Below are 19,014 nucleotides of genomic sequence, written 5' to 3'. Positions count from 1 at the left end.
GCAGCTGTGACTTATTAAACTGATAGTTCGGTAATTTTCACATCTGTCAGCACCTGCTTTCTTTGGGATTGGAATTATTATATTCTTCTTGAAGTCTGAGGGTATTTCACCTGTCTCATACATCTTGCTCACCAGGTGGTAGAGTTTTGTCATGACTGGTTCTCCCAAGGCCGTCAGTAGTTCTAATGGAATGTTGTCTACTCCGGGGGCCTTGTTTCGACTCAGGTCTTTCAGTGCTCTGTCAAACTCTTCACGCAGTATCTTAACTCCCATTTCGTCTTCATCTACATCCTCTTCCATATATATTGTCCTCAAGTACATCGCCCTTGTATAAACCTTCTATATACTCCTTCCACCTTTCTGCCTTCCCTTCTTTGCTTAGAACTGGATTGCCATCTGAGCTCTTGATATTCATACACGTGGTTCTCTTCTCTCCAAAGGTCTCTTTAATTTTCCTGTAGGCAGTATCTATCTTACCCCTAGTGAGATAAGCTTCTACATCCTTACATTTGTCCTCTAGACATCCCTGCTTAGCCATTTTGCACTTCCTGTCGATCTCATTTTTTAGATGTTTGTATTCCTTTTTGCCTGCTTCATTTACAGCATTTTTATATTTTCTCCTTTCATCAATTAAATTCAATATTTCTTCTGTTACCCAAGGATTTCTAGCAGCCCTCGTCTTTTTACCTACTTTATCCTCTGCTGCCTTCACTACTTCATCCCTCAGAGCTACCCATTCTTCTTCACTGTGTTTCTTTCCCCCATTGCTGCCAATTGTTCCCTTATGCTCTCCTTGAAACTCTGTACAACCTCTGGTTCTTTCAGCTTATCCAGATCCCATGTCCTTAAATTCCCACCTTTTTGCAGCTTCTTCAGTTTTAACCTACAGGTCATAACCAATAGATTGTGGTCAGAGTCTACATCTGCCCCTGGAAATGCCCTACAATTTAAAACCTGGTTCCTAAATCTCTGTCTTACCATTATATAATCTATCTGATACCTTTTAGTATCTCCAGGATTCTTCCATGTATACAACCTTCTTTTATGATTCTTGAACCAAGTGTTAGCTATGATTAAGTTATGCTCCATGCAAAATTCTACCAGGCGGCTTCCTCTTTCATTTCGTTGCCCCAGTCCATATTCACCTAATACGTTTCCTTCTCTCCCTTGTCCTACTGACGAATTCCAGTCACCCATGACTATTAAATTTTCGTCTCCCTTCACTACCTGAATAATTTCTTTTATCTCATCATACATTTCATCAATTTCTTCATCATCTGCAGAGCTAGTTGGCATATAAACTTGTACTACTGTCGTAGGCATGGGCTTTGTGTCTATCTTGGCCAGAATAATGCGTTTACTATGCTGTTTGTAGTAGCTTACCCGCATTCGTATTTTCCTATTCATTATTAAACCTACTCCTGCATTACCCCTATTTGATTTTGTATTTATAACCCTGTATTCACCTGACCAAAAGACTTGTTCCTCCTGCCACCGAACTTCACTAATTCCCACTATATCTAACTTTAACCTATCCATTTCCCTCTTTAAATTTTCTAACCTACCTGCCCGTTTAAGGGATCTGACATTCCACGCTCCGATCCGTAGAACGCCAGTTTTCTTTCTCCTGATTACGTCATGAACTACACTATTTGATACAGAGCCAATTTTGCATACAACATCTTTCACTACCAAGCTAGTGTCATCGGAAACAGAACTATTTTACAATTATCAGTAACACTAGATGACACATAATTTATATAAATAAAGAAAGAATGGCCCCAACACTGATCTTTGGGGGCACCCCCACCCCTCCCCTATTTGACCGTACCCCACTCAGAGCCCACATCACAGCCATTCTCAACATTGTGAATAATGACCTCTCGCTCTCTGTTGTTAAAGTAAGAGGTGAATCAATTGTGACCTACTCCCTGTATTCCACAAAGCTCCAACTCCTGGAACATTATTTTACGATCAACACAATCAAACGCCATAGTTAAATCAAAAAATATGCCTAGCGTTCGAACCCTGTAATTTAATCCGTCCAGTACCTTACAGAGAAAAGAGAATGTAGCATTTTCAGTTGTTAAACGACTTCTAAAGCCCAACTGTACATTTGATTGCAAATTATGCGATATGCCATTACAGACTTTTCAATAACTTTAGCAAAAACAATGAAGGCACAGAAATATGTCTAAAACTGGCTTTATTTTCCGGAAACTGACCATTCTTAAAGGAAAAATTACAAATATGGCAGCACAGAACTTTAGTATTCTGCTAGGCATTCCGTCATATGCATGGTTTAATTGTTGATTCAATCTGTATCAAGGACAAGTAATTCAGACAGCAATCTCGGAAAGGCATTTACCAAGAGAATTATATTATTCCCTGTAGAAACTAAGTTGCTATGCAGAAATGCTCAGGAAATGAGTGTTAAATACTGAATAAATGTGACTTATCAGTAACAGAAATATTTTTACAACGACCTGACTTTATACTGTCGATCTTCTGCTGCTGACAAGACACTTCCTTCACAAGTGACCATATGGTTTTATGTTATCGGCACTATAAACATCCTGCCACTCTTCTTCCTTAACGGCGTTTAAAAAAGTCTCTATCGCCGTTGTATTATCTTTCGTACATAGTTTGTGATTATATGTGATATTTGTTTGAGTACAAAAGCCTTTTTTAATTTTTGCATCATCGTCTCAAAGGCCAGTCACACTTTTGCTAACAGAATGCCCATCCAATACTGAAAAAAGAATAAATATATTGTCTATGGCTGTGCTACTGTTCCCTTGTACCCTCGTTGGATAAAACACAGTCTGCACCAGATCATGTGAGTTGCAATATCTACAAACGTCCTTTTTGCACAATCATATGCAAAATTAATACTGAAGTCACCACATATAGCTAATTTCTCGTACTTTCTATAAAGTGAACCAAGAACCCTCTCTAGCTTGAGCATAAATGCTCTAAAGGCACAATTGGGGGACATATAAACAACACTTAGAACTTTAGTTTCACTAATTTCAACTGCCCCTGCACAGCATTCAAATATCTGTTCAGTAGAGTGGCGTGATATGTCTATGGACTCAAACGGAGTACTGTTTCTTACGTACATGGCCAATCCCCCATCCCACAAGGAACTCCTTGAAAAACAACCGGCTAATCTGTATCCTTGTAAAGGAAACCTATGAGTTGTCAAATTATTTAAGTGGTGCTCCGATATACCAATAATGTCAGAGTCAACATCTATAATACCTCTTGTATTTTTATGAAATATGCTAATTCCCTCTTTTCCTGGGTACCTAACCTCCTCTGAAAGTGATTACATAGTTAAAGGGATTTCCTTTAGGCAGGTATACCTATCACCTGACTTCATTCTGAAAAAGGTACAGCTCTAACACCACTATAAACTACAAACGACCGAAGAACGTTGTCGATTTACATGCATTCAAAATTTTACACAGCAATATGTAAGTAGTTTGGAAACATGAAAATTACACAAGGAGAAAGAAAATTCTGTGTAGTGCCTGTTATAGAATAATGAAAATACTTTGAATGATTAAATCGTATACCACAAGAATGTAGTTTATGGCGAAAGTCAATAAGTTTCGTAACAAATTTTGATGTAAAATTCTGTCAATGTATTTCTCAATTTCTTTGTCTAAAACGTATGAAGAACGTTGTAAGAAAATGTAATGTATGTCAATTTGTAATATTTCTGGCTTTGCAGCCATCATATTCAGATACAAGAAGCTCTTTTTAGAGCAGATGAGAAGGCAGCAGCGACAAGATGACGTGATGTGGTGTGAGGTACCGATAACAGATGGTTTGTTCGGTACGGGTATCGTGAGCAACAACGCCTAAGTTGTGGTCCTTCTCTGTGGTTTGCTGCTGCATTCTGAAGTTGCGTGCCAAAATGGTAATACACTATTACTAATGTTAGGAAAACTACAAAGTGTATTCATTTGAATTTCAAACTAAAGGACCTCTCAATAGAGTGCTATCACTCCACTGTGTCACAACTATTAATAATTCTTATAGTAATACACAACTGCTAAACCATAAGCACGACGGATCACTTCGGTGATTTCGGGTTGAGCGTAACATGTGTGGCGGGTGAAGTGGTACAGCTGTGAGATCAGAGCTGGTTCGGCAGTGTCGGAGGACAGACACGTTGCACTCAGGGCAGTGTAACTAAATAGGCAACTCGCGTGTACAGAAGTCTTAGTACAAATAAGACCAGAGACACGTCATCTGTGGTAAACTCGTGTGTACAGAAATCATAGTACAAATTAGATCAGTGACACGTCATCTGTGGTATGCAGAGGTAGTATGAAGAAGAGAAATTTCTTTGATGGAAGGAGTTTATCAACACACTTCTCTCTAACTCTCCTTTTTGCATCTTCCCTTAAATTATTAATCGATTTTTTGTAACATGCACGTCTGTAGACACTACCGCGATTCAAAATAACACAATTTTCGTGTATGATCAAATACAGACTGAATAGGTTTTCCTCCGGCTTCTTTAATTATTTGACTTAATTGTGGGATGAATTAAGGAGAAATTGTTGTCTCACTGGAAACTCGCTGTAAGTTAACATAAAACATGTGTAATGGTCTACAGTGACCTATGTGGGGCAACAATAAAATTACACCTTTACCATCACTCAGTCATCTTCTCTCATACAAAGAAGAACATAAGTAATATTCATTGACTCCACCTCAGCTTCCACTAGAGAGGATCATCTGCACAACAGAAAAATCTCTAAAACGAACTGACACAGCAACAATTGCCTGCAAGTAGAAACCTTCAGCCACATTAACCACAGGATGTCTCGTCTGCTCGCAAATAACCTCTTTAAAAAAGGCCTCATAAGTATCTCCACATCAAAAAACCTTTTTTATCCCCCGGGGGATAACACCCAAAAGTTACCATATCCTCACTTAGCAACTTACAGCGCTACCATAGATTAATTGTCCATCATTCATTATAGCTCATAGTATATTGCGGTCGCTTATTACATCGAAGCTTCGTGTACTTCTTTAAAAGCAATGGGCACTCATAAAAAACAGAAGGAATGGACAGAAAAGAAGAAAGGTGTTGAGTGACGCAGAAAGAACAGAGAGTGACGGCGGACAAAGTACATTTCTTATGTTCCGCTGTCCGGCATGTCCACACCGCGTCCCATCCACTCAGTGTCCCATCGGTTTCGACAACACATCTGCTAATCACCTAATTACGACTGTGTAAGTGCTTAGGGCGTAAAGTCGCTTAGTTCCAAATCTGACAACACGCCAGGATGCTTAGAATCTAACTGTCTGCTGCTTTTCTTAAGGCCTAGATGCGGATTTCGCATCTGTACCTGATCTTACTATAGGAACACACTTCCAATAAGGTTCAAATGATTGTGTGCGCCAGTCATTTTTGAAACCTTGCAGGCGCGGTATTCGAACAGAAGGGGTTTGTGAGGACCTCGTAATATTTCTGGCTTTGAGTCATCATATTCAATAACTAGAAGCTCTTCTTAGAGCGGTTGAGAAGGCAGAAGTTGCAAGATAACGTAATGTGGTGTGAGGTTCCGATGACAAATGGTTTGTTCGGTGCGAGTATCGTGAGAAAGACCGCATAAATTGTGCTCTTTCAATTCTTTTCGAAGGGCACGACCGGATTCCTTCCCCCTGCTTCCCTGGTTGGAAGTTGCTTGCCTAAATGGTTATTTTCTGTTATTATTATTATTTGAAAAATTAAACAGCGTATTTACTTTAATTTCAAATTAAAGCATCTCTCAATAGCGTGCTATCAATCCATTATTTCACAAGTACTAATACCCAGCAGAATAATAAACAACTGCAAAACGAAAAGGCAGTCGAACCACTTCGATGATCTTCGGATCGAGCCTAACTTGGATGGCGGGCGAAATGGTTCGACTGTAAGATCAGAGCTGGTTCGACAGTGTCAGAAGACATAAATGTTGTCTGGCTTGACTGCTGTTAGTTAATACTGTATTAGCAATGTAGGGTTATTTGGACATATAGTTGAGAAGAATGTGCTACTAATTACGGAAATATGAACTTCATTAATTTGTCCAAGAACAGAAATCATTTGTGACTCAAAAGTGGAATATAATTGTGCAGATTCTCGTGTTCTGCTAATAAAAAGCGAGTAGCATCCCGCATAAACAAACTTATTATAAATTCAATCATTTCTAAAACAACAACTCTTCAGTAAAAGTTTATAACAGCCTCCAGATAAGGGATTCGCGACCTACCTGCTGTTTTCTGCGCAGTGGACAACAACTATAGAAAACTGCAGGTTAGTGAACATTAACTAGAACTTATGCATTCCACTCAGGGCGGTGTAAGCAAATAGACACCTCGCGTATACCGCAATGTTAGTACAAATGAGATCAGTTACACGTCATATGTGCTAACACAAAGGAGGTTTAAAAGACAGAAATATTTTTAGTGGAAGGTGTTATACCGGAACCAAGGTAGCCCCTGATGGCCAGCATCCCATATTACACCATAGAGAACGAGGTTGTCCGTGCCCAAGGCGTACCAAAAGCAACATGGTAAACACAGGCTATTTACATACTAGATAATGGAAACAGATATACTGAGCACTACTTCCTACAGGGGGAGCTAGAGCCACGGCGTGCAGGAACTATCATTACGCCAAAACCTGACTGGCAGGAGACAGCTATTTAGGGGCTAGAACCAGTCCCGCAGTTCAGTTTACGCCAGATGCTGACCTTGTGTACTGCGACTGTTGAATATTACATCTTCGTCTCTGAATTGGACTTTTACTAGTGTGTGTGTGTGTGTGTGCATGTGTGTGTGTGTGTGTGTGTGTGTGTGTGTGTGTGTGTGTGTGTGTGTGTTTAGTGTTAGTGTTACAAAGAACCTTTGTGGAAAATTAAAAGTGAAATTTTGTTTGCCTCAATTAGGAGACTGGCATTGTTATTGTTACCTTCCGTTTGTTGTTCAGTCATCAACCTTGTGAACTTACATCAGTAAGAGTTGTGTTTGTCAAAAATTGCGTACTGTTAGTCACAACAGAAGGGGCTTTTCATACACGGGTAAATATCTCCCTACCTCTCCCTCTCGTTATCTTTCTCTTTATACTTACCGTAACCTTAATGCTCTCACGTCATTTTTATCTGGGTACAGGAATAGTGCTTAAAATGTTGAGAGAATATAGGATGGATCGTGGCACGAAAGTTAAACAAAAGAAAATACTATGAACGGCTGGGAGACTCTGTGCTTGCCAGACACATTTTTGAAGCTGAAAATTCTTGAGGATAAGTCGAAAACTCTTAGAAACATATGTACAGAAAATTCTCCTCATAACAAGAATTAAGCACGAAATACTTCAACGACAGTAGAGTTAAAGACGAGGATAAGAAATATAGTGCAGTAGACGTATCCAATTAAATTATGTGTAACAATAATACAGGCATTAACTACCCAACTAACAGACATCTAATGCGCTTATCTACGAGTATACCTCACAGTAAGTATAGTGACAAAAATTTAATACCGAGCGCGGTGTTTGGCACATTGGGCTCGCATACGGGAGGAAGACGGTTCAAACTCGCGTCGGGCCATCCTGATTTATGTTTCCCGTACTCTTCCTAAATCGCTTCAGGCAAATGCTGAGGTGGATCTTATGAAAGAGCACGCCCTGATTCCTTCACTCTGCTTCCCTGGTCGCTGGGACCGTTGAACTCGCTGTTTAGTCTCCCTGCCCCCATCCCTAATCAAACAAACAATACTTTAATGTTTAAATTGTCCTTCCAGTAAGGACGCATCCAAACAAATGACAATAAGATGCAAAATTTAACTCTGTACATTGCACTTCTAAATGTTGAAAGAAACAAACCCGTAGAAGCAGATCCATTGACGGGGCGTAATAACCACGGCATAGTATCGCATCGTCCAAGGCAATGTTTTTCTCTAAATATATTTGAGCTTCTCATAAGAAGTCCTGTGACCTTCTGGAAAAAAACTTATACCTCAAGATATTTTAACATTACGGCAGAAGGAGCAAAATATTCGCCTGTGATACAAAACTGAGTGGTAAAAGTCACAGTATTTGTTCATATTATATGACTGATCTGAGAGTCCATATTCTATCTCTTGATTCTGCTCTGGAAAAAGGGCTGCAGTTTTTTGGTAAATGACAACACCTTAAATTCTCATAGCGTCGCGAGGCGCAAAAAGTGGCCACGACGGCATGGCGGCATGCAGGGACCATAGGCCCACGTGGTACCCACACAGCAGCGTCATGGCCGGCGGGGGTGGCTGGCTGCAGGAGAAAGTAGGCAACCCCGGAGTTGAATCTGGGACCCAAAAGGCCCTCATATACGATCAAACATTTTATCAAACTAGGAATGCCAAATATTTGACCGTGATACACGGTGCTGTTTGACGTGTTTGTCGAGCACAGATCGAGTTTGACATATCTGCCAGAAATCTTATTGACGAAAAGTTTGACAAGATGGGGGGCGATATTTGTGACGAACCTTCGCCGCATACGTTTAGTGAAAATTTGTTTCACTAAAATTTAACTCATTGTATCGTGAGTTACCACGACCATGGGAATTGCGGTGGAATATAAAAACAAAATAGCATTGACAATTCCTGAAATGGGAGAGGAATAGCATATTTCCCAGCCATATATTGCGCGTGGAGAGGCTATGAACGAAATCAATATTTTTCCTGTGAAGTCGCATTGAAACGGAAGTGGAATTAAACAAAATAAATCAAAGTTCTGCGTTTCTTCCACAAACGATGAGGACTATATGTTCCGAAGCTGTGGTATTTTAATGAAATTTCATTACAGGAATAAGCAGAAGCGAATAAATTTTCGCATACTTGCGTCTTCTTTTTCAGTGCTAAACAAGCTATTGGACCCTTAACTGTCCATCCGCAAAAAGTTGATGTCGTCATGAGGTTCTGAATGTAACATTTCCGTTAACTGATTTTAAATCGTATATTCCTCTCATTTCCTTTTTAAACCATTACCTGGACCAGTGTCATGTTTTCTTAAACACAGTACCAGAGTCAGTGCTTTTTTTTCTTTTTGGGTTTTCAGTCCGAAGTGTGGTTTGACGCAGCTGTCCATGCTACTAAAAATGCTTTATATGAATTTGTAGCCCTTCACTCTGGTGCCAAAATACAGCCAACCCGATAAGCTTTCGCTTGAAAAGTAATGTTAAAGTGACAAGCTTCCTTGTTATGGCTACGGGCTTGTTTGACACATCTGTGGCTAGATATGAGCGAACCCTTCAGACAATATTGTTCCTTTAAGTAACACCTTAACAAGTTTTAAAAATTTAATTATCCATTCTAGGAAAGATGATGTAGTCGTCGGGTTCTGAGGGTACTACTTCCTTTAGCAGGTATTAAGGAGCAAATCTCTCACTTTTAACACAGTGCGAGATTCAATAGCAGGACTGGTTGGTCTGTATTTGTGCCATTCTGATTACTGTCAAAAAACTTACCAAGACGAACAGCGTATGCTTCAAAGTGAGGTTAAGGTGACAAACGTTGTTTGAGCGCGTGCTGGCTTGCTCGGCAAACCCGAGGCTAGATTCGATCAATTTTGCCAAACACGTTTGATCGTTTACGGGGACCTTAACAGATACGGCAGCAAAAGGCTACTGTGTGGCTAACGCGGGGCTGCGCGGGTGGGCGGCGTGGGTGTAGGTGGGCCGCGCTGCCGGTCAGCAGCAACAGCACGGCCTGCGAGAGAGGACATCTCGGCCTGTAGGCAGTGAGGCGGCAAGGTGGTGGGGCCAGCGCGGCTTCTGTGTGCAACGCGGGTTGCCTATACGCAGCTAGTGGCGACAGTGACAAGGAAACCACGCTGGCCGTAGATAGCGCACCAGTGCTCTTGGTGAGCCATGAGAGGGACACGGTCTTTTTTCCATGTCTGACAGAATTACAATGTCATTGGCGAACCTCAAAGTTTTAATTTCTTCTCCATGGATATTAAACAGCAAAGGACCTGGAAGAACATCTGAACGGAATGGATAGTGTCTTCAAAGGAGGATACAAGATGGACATCAACAAAAGCAAAACGGGGATAACGGAATGTAGTCGAATTAAGTCGGGTGATGCTGATGGTATAAGATTAGGAAATGAGACGCTTAAAGTAGTAAATGAGTTTTGCTATTTGGAGAGAAAAATAACTAATGATGGTCGAAATAGAGAGGATATAAAATGTAGACTGCCAATGGCAAGGAAAGCGTTTCTGAAGAAGAGAAATTTGTTAACATCGAGAATAGACTTGAGTATCAGGAAGTTTTTTCTGAAAGTATTTGTGTGGAGTGTGGCCTTGTATGGAAGTGAAACGTGGACGATAAATAGTTTAGACAAGAAGAGAATAGAGGCTTTAGAAATGTGGTGCTACAGATGGATGCTGAAGATTAGGGCACATCACATAACTAATGACGAGGTACTGAATATAATTGGGGAGAAGAGCAAATTGTGGCACAACTTGACTAGGAGAAGGGATCGATTGGTAGGACATATTCTGAGGCATCAAGGGATCGCCAATTAAGTACTGGAGGGCAGGGTGGAGGGTAAAAATCCTAGAGGGAGACCAAGAGATGAATACACTAAGGAGATTCAGAAGAATGTAGGTTCCAGTAGGTACTGGGAGATGAAGAAGCTTGCAGAGGATAGAGTAGCTTGGAGAGCTGCATCAAACCAGTCTGTGGACTGAAGACCACGACAACAACGTCGAGGAATATCAACAACACTTGTCGGCAGCTGAGAGTTTCACTACTTATCATTTACTCTAGAGAAGCTGTACGGCCATCAGTGGTCTCTGTTCTTTCGAGAACAGTTACTATCTTTATATATATCAACATTCTTATTATACTATAAACACTTTACAGTAACCGGTTACCAATTATTAGGAAATTGTTCTTTAAGAGAAAGAAGTTATGAAAATAAGTTTTCTATGATAATTGCATGCAGGCCTACAACATTTTACACAAGCTCCTTTCACTTCTCTGTCTTTATTTCTAGGGTAGTTTTGTGGGGTTCTTTTTCTGGTCTTGTGGGTCCATTGGTCTCTTTGGTCCGAAGAGGGAAGCTATATTTTCCGAAAGCTTTCGTGCCAAATTTTTCTGTACACGCCGTTTCATGGGTGGTGAAGCAAGTTTAAATCTAAGATATTTTGGAAAATCTTTTATTTTTACTTTTTCTGTTATTTTACGAGGAATAGAACAAAAGCATTTATTGCTTCGTGGTTCAACATTCCGCATAACACCCGAAGCTGCCAGCGTCATGTATTTTGTCAAATACATCAACACGTCTTTTCGCACTATTATAAAATTCAATGATGTCAGATTTATTTGTGGTCTGGTCACCATCAGCAGTATTATGCATTGTAGACAGAAGAACAACAGAATTTCCTTTTTTAGGAGTGAGGAGGCAAGTGTTTTTTTCTGATGAAAAGCAAATTCCGACGGTAGCACTTTCTTCATTTTGATGGACAGGAACTTGGTGGGATTTCCGTCCTGTTTTTCTTCAACGTAGCAACAATTGTTAAATTCTCTTTCAGCAATATGTGTGCTAAAGGTATAGATGTGAACCAACTATCACAAGTGATATTTCGAACTGTCCCAAGAATATTTCTGGTCAGAGTTTTCACGTAGTATGATGTCATACTTTCATTTGTGTTTCTGTTCTCCTCCCCAACGTATGAAATAGCATCTATCATACAATACGCTCTGGCATTACGCAATGTGATTATTTTTTTATGGCATATTTATCTAGTTTCGAAGCAATGTAAACACGGAATGGGCATTTGCCACGAAATCCTAAAAGCTGCTTATCGATTGTTACATGAGGAGAATAACTTGAACGGCAGTTACCAGAGCTCACGAATAGGTGAATATTTATTTATTTGTGTTGGTCTTATCATCAAATCTCAGACAATTTAGAAGCAATGTGAACCTCATTTCAAACATAACAAATTTGTACCCAGATGAGCCACGCCTTATTCTTCAGTGTCGAGATGACCACCTTTTCTTCTACCTGACATATAAAGGAATTCCCTCTGTTCAGTATATGTACATATTCTTCTTAGGATCTCCTCATTTGCACGAGCTACAATCATATCAACTATTCCTGTACCTAATAATAGTTCGAGAGCATCTAACTTTGCGTCAATGTTTTGAGCAAAGTTAACAGCTTTAGGAATTTTTACAATGTTCCTACTTCGGATTTTACCTTTCTTAGGCGGTATTTTAGACCATAAAAATCCATTCTAATTCTTGATTGTGTTTGCTGATGATACCTCGTCCTCATAATCACCATCTTCTGACGTTGTAGCTACAAATTCAGAATTATGTTCAGATTTTATTTCCAAATTATCTACCTCACTTCAAAATAAGTCATTTTCACTGCAGTCATCGTTGTCTTCCTCCAAAAAACTTCTCACGATCTCGTCAAATCTTGCATCATTTGCATTTACAGATTCTATGCTCGCAAAGCTTATGAAATCTAGCTAATATATTTCACCTATGAAATGGTCACACGGGTGGCCTATAACCGCAAGAACTATTCAATCTCAAGAAGCAGCTGAACACAACTGACTAGCAGCACGGCAGACCAGTGACTGATTTATACAACAATGACGGAAGGATACACAAGCCTACCAGAAAAAAAAATCCATTGTTCCCATCTTAACAGAAGAAACGAACTATCACTGGGGTGACACATCACCCCTGTTATCATCGGAGGGTTATGGAACAAAATGTTGAAACGAATCGTGGTTCCGATACCAATGTACAGGTGCTGGGAGAGGGAAATCGTTGGATTTCGCTTCCGACACCAATCTACAAGTGCGGACTCACAAGCAAGTTTCTGCATCCCGCTTATGACGGCATAGTACAGGACGTTGTGAGGTCACGACTTATCAGGTTGGCATCCAGTGCTGATATTAAATGATAAAACAGGAAATTATGTTAAATAAAGAGGATGTATTGCAGTGTACGGTGTACACGGGTTGCACATAGGGTGTGCAGTTAGCAGGTGTAGGCCTCTGTACGAGGTCGAGCAACTGAATAAAGTGGGCAACGGGAGAGGACGGTATTCGATTCGTGTACTGTTGGTGGCTGGTCATGGAGCGGAGAGTCAGAGGCTCTGCCTACCAAGAAAGACGTCGAAGTGAGAGAAGCATCTGTGTCCTGCTCTGCAGAACCCTCCCGATTCAACACACGTGATCTGTCTCCCATGCACGATATTAGCTAAATCGATAACGTGAATTTGCAGGTAAGCTTCAGCAGAAGGAAAGGGCATCTCTTGTCAGCAGACTTAACCAGGCAGACCTTTCTCGTTTCTGAAAGGTAGGTAGCTCGTGACGTACAGGCAAAGCAAAAGTTACTCTGAGAGAAACGTTGTAGAGATTTGACTGTGGCCTTTGAAACAAAATTTTCTGATATACATTCGCTAAACTTTCAGATACTGGCTTTTATTTGTAAAGCATATGACATAAGTGGATAGCTGCTGTAGGCAAACTGAAACAAAGAATTACAATTTCGAAGAACTACAGAAGTAACATATATGGATTTAGTCTTTAAATCGACTGCGAGAACACTGGTTTGGAGGCGGACGCTTAACGATATTGTAATTCGGACGGCACACATTATAGATGAGGCAAGGAAAACATCATTCAGGTGGAGCTGAATTTTATAACAGCCTACTCTGAGCAATAATTACTGCGTTTGCTTTTCAAATAAACGTTGCCTCCCGGATTGTTACATTAGTGTAACGACCGAACGGCCAGGATAAGTGTCGTGGAACTATCAGAAATAAATACAAATAAAATTTCATGAAATCACCAAAGTAGCTGGCGTCATATTAGGGCTACTGCAGATTGCGTAACCTACTTGTTCTCCATCTGTGGAAGCAACATACCTGTAAATAATATTTACTGATATAGAGGAAATATAGCACGCAGTTTCGGAATCCCAGTTTTGACAGTTTGTTACTGTTATGAACGAATATAGTCAAACAGTAAAAATTCGTGAATAGTAAACGGTGATGCAACAATTTTTCGAAAGATTATCCTCACGAGGCGAATGAGTAGTGCGGTAATACACAGCATCTAGCAGTCAGTCAGAAAATACCGCCGTCATCTACACCGGGTACTGACACTTTACTATGATCAGTTTCAGGGTATGTATACGTTATACAGTCTGTCTGAGTTATAGGAGCATCTTCAGGAAACTGGCTTTGCTGCCCTGGAGAAGGTGGTATGACATTCTTCCTCCAATCAAATACGGCGTTTCGAACGTGTACTTGCGTTGCGTGGATGGCTACCTTGAGTGCTTGTAGAATTCAGTGACAATTTTGTGTTGTTGTAGTAGACTCAAAGGGAGAAAATGAAATCCCGTAGTGACACACAAGGTAATCAACGTGAAATGTAACAAGTGGACATCCGATGCTTATAAAACTTTAAACATAGCTGCTAAGGTTCAGTGACCGTGTCAGAATTATATTAGAACAAATAAGCCTTCGATCACAAATATTAAGTCAAAATTTACCAGGTTTCGACGCTACTATGAGCGTCGTCTTCAGAATTAAACTGTTCTAAAGCATATTAGGTATATAATACATTAATAAAATTAAAGTTTGTATTAACTGGAAAGAGATGCAGTACTTACAAGTCACGTTTAAAAAAGATCTAAGCCGGAAATGCGACGTTATGAATAGTTGCAAATAAGATAGCGAGCCGTTAAGGGCTGCTTGTACTTCAGTGAACAAGGGTTGCAACAAGACTGAGGTGCCCACGTTAGAAAGTATGGGCAAATAAACATAGTGTTGCTACGAGCGCCATCTAGTAGCCGCAGAAACAACTAGGCTACTGTACATTCAAAATTAGACACATGAAACTGTGATGCAGCAGATCCAGGCATAACGTAAGCACTAATAATAATAGGATGAAGTTACATATTTATCTGATATAAACAGAGATACATTTTGTAACGTAAAAAACTTCAGTTATGACATACAAGAAAACAGCAAAGATGTAACAGGAAAACAACATTTCGGTAAACTGCATGAGGAAATCTGAATCAATGATCAAGTAATGGCTTTATACAGTCGAAAAAGTTTTTATTTTGCACCTGCAGCTGTTCGTTGAGAATGAGGCCATTATGACGAGAGAGATGTTTGAAAATCTCCAGTTCCTCTAAACATCTAACCTACGTCCCTTCTTTTCGGTATGCGGAATATTGCTATCGCCTATGGCTTTATGCACGTGTCCAGTAATTCAGAGATGATCGGCAAAGGATGAATTTAGGAGACTGGTGCCGTTCATTCTCAAAAGATGTTCTTTATATCTGACGTTGAAAGCACGTCCAGTTTGCCCTATATAATAGAAGGAGCAGGTATCACAGACGATCTTATAAACGCCAGAACTTTCTGTAGGGGAGCGAATGGATTTCAAATTATCAATGAAGTTTCTCTTCAGATGATTATTAGTGGACAAGGCAACATTGCAGTTGTATTTGTTGCGAATCATGCGCTGAATCTGATAGGAAATGGGTCCTATGAAAGGAATAGAGAAACTTTATTTTTTGATGTTAATTTCAGTGCATGAGGTGTTTAGCGTGGTAGTTCTTGCAGTTTCCTTTTTAGGATATCGTCCACTATGTTAGGCGTATATTCATTATTGACTGCTATGGTTTTAAGTAAATTAATCTCCTCATTAAACTTTTCTGTTGAAAGTGGTATAGATGTGGCTCGGTGGACGGCCGAGTGAAAAGAAGCCATTTTTTGAGACTGTGGATGAAAAGAAGAACATGCACGATTTGTTCAGTATACTTTCCTTTTCCAAAAATATTGAAAGTGATGTTATTGTCTTCTATTGTAAGCCTCAAGTCTAAATAGTGTAATTGGCGGTTTGAGTTTTCGAGTTCAATTGTGACAAAATTTTTTACATGGAGGTCGTTATAAAGTTTAAATATATGATCAATTATATCGGCGGGTCCGTTATAGATGACTAAAATATCATCAACGTATCTTGTGTAAGGAAGGAACCTAGTGAAACGGCTGAGACACCGTTAAACAGCTTTTTTTCCAAGCAATTGATAAAGATGTCGGCAAGGATGGCGGCTAAAGAGTTGCCCATAGCGAGCCCATCAGACTGCTGGTACAGTTGTCCGTTTAATTCAAAGTAGATGTACTTGACAACGACATTAATGAGATTCATAAAATCGGGAATCTGTTCATCTGATAGATCTTTTTTTAAATTAACGTAAATTTTCTTTCACTATGATGAGCATCTCATGTACCGGGGCATTGGTATAAAGATTTTTAATATCTAAGGAAAAGAGATTGGTGTCTGTACTGCATAAGAAGTTTTAACATTTTGGACAAAAACGTGGCTGTTAGGAACGGAATAATTGTTTTTGAAAACGAAAGATTTTTCAAAGATTCGTGTAGAAATCGGGCCTAATCGTGATATTCACTATTCATGCCATTGGAGATTGGACGTATTGGATGATTAGGTTCCTGAATTTTTTTCATATAATTTATTTCATATAATTCAACAACTGTCATCGTGTAAAAGGAATTTCCATTTTTTCCCATCTGGTCTTGTGGAAAAAGCAATCTGTATGCAAAGGGGTCAGAAAATCAGAAAAGTTGCTGAAGATGTGCTGCGAGATGGTAAGAATATTGATAAGTTGCGCCATTTCCGAGTTAATTAGTATTGAAGTTACCCAATCAGGCAATTGGGCGCCCAAATCCAAGCACTCCATCAGATACGTCTGAAGACTATAAGCAATGAAGCGGAATTTGCTGTCGATAGGAGATAAGTGCCAAGGCCACTACCCAACGAGAGATGCAATGTTCGTACGTATGCCGTTAGTTTTCTATGGCTGCATATGGCGTTCAAACGACAAGGAGCGTCTATATGCGCTAAATCCACGTTCTACCACTGGCGCTCTGCTGTTCATCTGTTAACATTTGTTAATGAAGAGGGCTAGGGTTATTATGCCTGGTGTGGCTGAATGCAGTGATACTCCAACAACAATGAAGAGACAATGTGAAAGTTTGACTAAGTGAGTGGTGGAGAAGAAAAGAAAAATATCAGGTTTATCATACACGACAGGAAAAGAAAAAGAAGCCCTCCAGCAACAGCCAAGCTTGCGGGTATGTGACCAGTACATCAAACGTTAACGCTTCACAACAGCAGTATCTATGTGAGACTCTTATGGTTGAAAACAAATAATATAATATTATAATGTGTCACAATATTTGGATTTAGGTGATCAGCAAATGAATTATTGTCACTCCTTGTCAGCAGAACATAAGACGAACTTGTGTATCACGCTCTTCCAGCAAGATGAGCATATACAACGTGCGTTCTTAATGGGCGCACGGGCGATATTCCAGCAGATTGTCGGCGACGTGGAAACTAGGATTCCGCGGCAAGATACCGCCAGTGTATATTAATTTTCATTGTTTCTGGTAGTGAGGGTACACATAAACAGCTATGTAAGAAGATTAAAACTGTGTGCCCGACCAAGACTCGAAATCAGGACCTTTGCCTTTCGCGGGCAAGTGCTCTACCAACTGAGCTACCGAAGCACGACTCACGTCCGCTACTCACAGCTTTACTTCTGGCAGTATCCGTCTCCTACCTTCCAAACTTTACAGAAGCTCTTCTGCGAACCTTGCAGAACTAGCACTCCTGAAAGAAAGGATACTGCGGAGACATGGCTTAGCCACAGCCTTGGGGATGTTTCCCGAGTGAAAATCTCATTCTGGAAACATCCCCCAGGCTGTGGCTAAGCCATGTCTCCGCAGTATCCTTTCTTTCAGGAGTGCTAGTTCTGCAAGGTTCGCAGAAGAGCTTCTGTAAAGTTTGGAAGGTAGGAGACGGATACTGGCAGAAGTAAAGCTGTGAGTACCGGACGTGAGTCGTGCTTCGGTAGCTCAGTTGGTAGAGCACTTGCCCGCGAAAGGCAAAGGTCCCGAGTTCGAGTCTCGGTCGGGCACACACTTTTAATCTGCCAGGAAGTTTCATATCAGCGCACACTCCGGTGCAGAGTGAAAATCTCATTCTGGAAGCTACGTAAGAAGATCTTTATGCCAACGGCCTTGCCGCAGTGGTAGCACCGGTTCCCGTCACATGACCGAAGTTAAGCGATGTTGGGCTGGTCTAGCACTTGGATGAGTGACCATCCGGTCTGCCGAGCGCTGTTGGCAAGCAGGATGCACTCAGCCCTTGTGAGGCAGGCTGAGGAGCTACATGATTCAGAAGTAGCGGCTCCGGTCTCGGAAACTGACCTATGACAGGGAGAGCGGTGTGGTGACCACATGGCCCTCCATATCCACATCCAATGACGCCTGTGGGCTGAGGATGACGCGGTGGCCAGTCGGTTCCTTTGGGCCTTCATGGTCTGTGCGGGAGAAAAAAAAAGATCTTTATGGACGTTTCTGGTATTTCAAAGAAAAAAAATAGAGATTAAGGCACATAAGAAGAAGAACAGCGATAATATTCTCAAAGGCAAAAGAGGTGGAGCATTTAATAGAAAATACACAGATGAAGATCGGCCCACATTCACATGTTGTCTGCATATGTGAGTCACTACAGTAGAAAGCGTAAAAGGAAGGAATACTTAAGGCCCGATCTCAATAGGAACACGCTCTTCACTTCGTTCAGAGTAAAATATCCCAGTAGTACTGTGACGTACATGTTTGACTGAAAAGTTTTTCTTGCCGATTTTCCTTCCGCATCCTTCAGAAAGCCATGATACAGAATGTGTGACCGATTAGTTCTAGAAGGTAAGGCAAACCACTAGAATGCTGACAAAGCTAGGCAAGGACGAACTGAACCATAGCAAGAGCCACATCACAGTTAAGTACCGTTGCACCTGTTGCAACGTTAGCAGTGATACTTGCATGCTATCCATAGATCTCAAACCGACCATGTTAGTACCTCTCCTTATACATTAAGACTATTCTGTCTGA

General features: G+C 40.6%; 1 non-coding gene across 1 annotated transcript; it reads left to right on the top strand.

Annotated features, from left to right (window-relative positions):
• The first annotated feature begins 17,964 nt into the window (after nucleotides 1-17,964).
• On the top strand, nucleotides 17,965-18,039 carry Trnas-cga (transfer RNA serine (anticodon CGA)). The gene has a single exon. It is a non-coding gene; the product is annotated as a tRNA-Ser (tRNA).
• Nucleotides 18,040-19,014: the final 975 nt, after the last annotated feature.

This window comes from Schistocerca gregaria, chromosome 4 (assembly GCF_023897955.1).
Source record: "Schistocerca gregaria isolate iqSchGreg1 chromosome 4, iqSchGreg1.2, whole genome shotgun sequence".
NCBI lineage: Eukaryota > Metazoa > Arthropoda > Insecta > Orthoptera > Acrididae > Schistocerca > Schistocerca gregaria.
The sequence above is the reverse complement of the archived record's forward strand: the minus strand, read 5'-3'. Positions and strand labels throughout refer to the sequence as shown.